The sequence below is a fragment of the Elephantulus edwardii genome, unplaced genomic scaffold (genome assembly GCF_000299155.1).
Source record: "Elephantulus edwardii isolate Elephantulus edwardi_28Jun2011 unplaced genomic scaffold, EleEdw1.0 scaffold00121, whole genome shotgun sequence".
Classification (NCBI taxonomy): domain Eukaryota; kingdom Metazoa; phylum Chordata; class Mammalia; order Macroscelidea; family Macroscelididae; genus Elephantulus; species Elephantulus edwardii.
This window is the reverse complement of record NW_006399871.1, coordinates 9,126,814-9,129,840: the sequence shown is the minus strand read 5'-3', so window position 1 is coordinate 9,129,840 and position 3,027 is coordinate 9,126,814.

The following is a 3,027-nucleotide window of genomic DNA, read 5'->3' as shown; positions in this document are numbered from 1 at the left end:
AACAACAACAACAACCTTGGGCAAGAAGGAGGGTGATTTTAGTCTGCGACCCGCAGGCCAGATTCAAATTGTTTTCCTGTCAAACATTCTTCTAGGTGGTATAGCACTGGTCTGTGCATTGCTGTACAGAGGTAACTCGTGGTTGCTGTGATGCTGAACACTCTGACAGTGATGTGCCAATCATGGTAATGGGTACCCATGGTGGACAGTGTTGGCTGGAGCTTCCCAGTTAAAACAAGCTTGGAAGCAGGAGCGGCAACCACTTCCGAAATGGCTTGCCTCTGGAAACTCTATGTACTAACAGTGCTCAGGCCTTTCGTTCATAGGGTTGCTATGAGTTCATCTGTCTATGACTCAACAGCACTTAACAACAACAACCACCACCTTTGGCAATTCAGTACAGCTTCTTACCACTAGTCCACCATACATGGAGAATCACCTAATACTCCAAGCGAGTGATCTGTTTTCAAGTCTTCCTTAACCAGTAAACTTCTAGTCCTGGACTATTCAATATGCCTTCTAACCATACTTGGCTGTTTAAATGAATAGAAATTAGATCATATTAAAAATTCAGTTTCTCAGGTGCATATTTTAAGAATTCAATAGTCACTTGTGATCAGCACAGAGCATACGCCCATTGAAGAAATTTCTATTTGCCAAAACTGTTCTAGTCCCTGAAACTCCTTACAGCCTCTCTATTCTATAAGAGACCATCATGTTTTCTAGTTCTCAGTCTGTTGTTTTGGTGTTGTCGTTTTTTAAAATTTGTCTTTTGCTCCCCGTTATCTACCTTGCCTCCTTTAGTTCATATAAGCCTTCCTGAACACCTTCCCCCAGGCTCTGGGTGAATGCCGCAGTATTTTTTCCCCCTCTAGGAGAATATTCAAGACCTGCGTTTACATTTAAATGAAGTCCCTACTTCAACCAGATCTAAGAGTCTAGAAAGAAATCCATTTCTTGCAGACAGAGGAGTATCTTAATTTTTATGATATAACGTGACCTCTCCACAGACCCTTCCCTTGTCTAGATTCCACTGGAAATTATTACAAGACATTCACTCTGTCCAGGGCTTTCGGGAGCAGAGGGTCATGTGTCTGTGTCTACCTATGGTCTCAGCTAGGAAGCCGAGCTGCACACCTGTGCCGAGGGCTGGCTGCCTGTCTGCCTTTGGTCTTATTGTGCCTAAAACAACCAAGAGGAGTTTAAAGCCGAGCAAGGTTTGCTGTCACAGTGGGACTCACAACAGAACACTTAGACTGGGAAACATATTTAGTGAATGGCAGGCCACCTTGTTGTCTGTTTCAGGAAATTTCCTACTTACCAGAGCGTCCCAAATCTAAGAGAGATCAACTTGACCTCTTCCTGCCTTTGGGAGATGGAGTTATCTGTAAGTAAACACGATGGATCTGCCCAGTCATGGAGTGCACTTCATGTCTCTTGGAAACTGAGTAGAATAAAAAGGAGAAAGGAGGAATAAATGAGACCATCTGTGCTTAGGTTCAGGCATTCTGGTGATAGAGGGTGTAATTTGCCAGACAGCTAGACAAAAGGTCAGTGGTTTGAATCCACCAGCCAGTAGAAGAAAGATGGCTATTCTCCTCTCCTAAAGATTTATAGCTTTGGCAAACAGCAAATGCTGGCGAGGTTGTGGAGAAACTGGAACCCTTGTTCACTGTTGGTGGGAGTGTAAAATGGTGCAGCCACTATGAAAGGCACTATGGCGCTTTCTCAAAAAGTTGGAAATAGAAATACCATTTGACCCAGCAATTCCACTACTGGAAATATACCCTAAAGAGACCAGAACTGCCACCCAAGCAGATATAGCTCACCTATGTTTATCGTGGCTTTGTTCACAATAGCAAAGACTTGGAAACAAACCAAGTGCCCATCAACAAAGGAGTGGATTGAGAAGCTGTGGTATATTCACACAATGGAATACTAAGCTGCATTGAAAAATAAGGGACTCATGAAATATTATTATACAAAATGAGTGAACCTGGAGGACATTATGCTGAGTGAAATATCTCAGTGAGAAAAAAAAATTCTGTTTAATGCCACTGTTATAAAAGAGGACTGACGCCGGGTTGGAGAAAACTAAGAAAAGAGGAGATAAATAATGAACACTGCATTTAAATAAATGAGGGAAAGAACTGTCTAAAAGAAATAGATGATTAGGTATTATTTGCATGACAACAGTCCAGAATGAGAGGTGTGTAATAGCAAAGTGGACTGGGGGGGCAGCAGGATGGGAGGGGGAGGAAGGAAATTGTGCAACAATGAAAGAATCTTTTTAAAGAGATAAGTGAACTTGGGGGGCGTGGGTAGGGAGGAAAACGTGCAACAATGAATGAATGGAAACCCAAGTGTTCTGTAAACTTTCATTAAAATATCAATTAAAAAAAAAAAAGAAGAAGAAAATCTTCTCCCTCCGAAAAAGAAAGAAAATGTGGCTCTGGGGAGAGTGCTGACACATTGTGGGTATTTGCCGTAGAATAATTGTGGTATAAATTGTTGAATGGAAAGCTAATTTGCACTGTAAACTTTTACCTAAATTACAATAGAATATTAAAAAGAAAAAAATTTTATCATTTTGGAAACCGGACGGAAGGTGACCGTGAGTCAGAACTGATTCAAGGGCAGGGGGGTTTGGTGCTTGGATTGGATTCACCTTGAAGGGTCAGCTGTGGGGCAGGTCTGACTTGATGGAACAGTAACAAGAGTTTATATAAAGGAAGCTCTTGTGACATAGAAAGACAGATAGGTAGGTAGATAGATAGATAGATAATAAATAGAAGGACGTGTCAGTATGAATTACATTAGAATGAACAAAACACAAACAAATGTGAAATTTTAAGCTTACAGAAACTGTTGTTGTTGTTATGTGCCATCGAGTCGTTTGCGACTCATAGAGACCCTATGCACAACAGCCCTAAACCCTGCTCTATCCTGCACCAACTGCACTGCCTCTGACACACCCATCCCGATTACCCCAGTCACCGAGTCAATCCATCTCATAGAGGGTCTTCC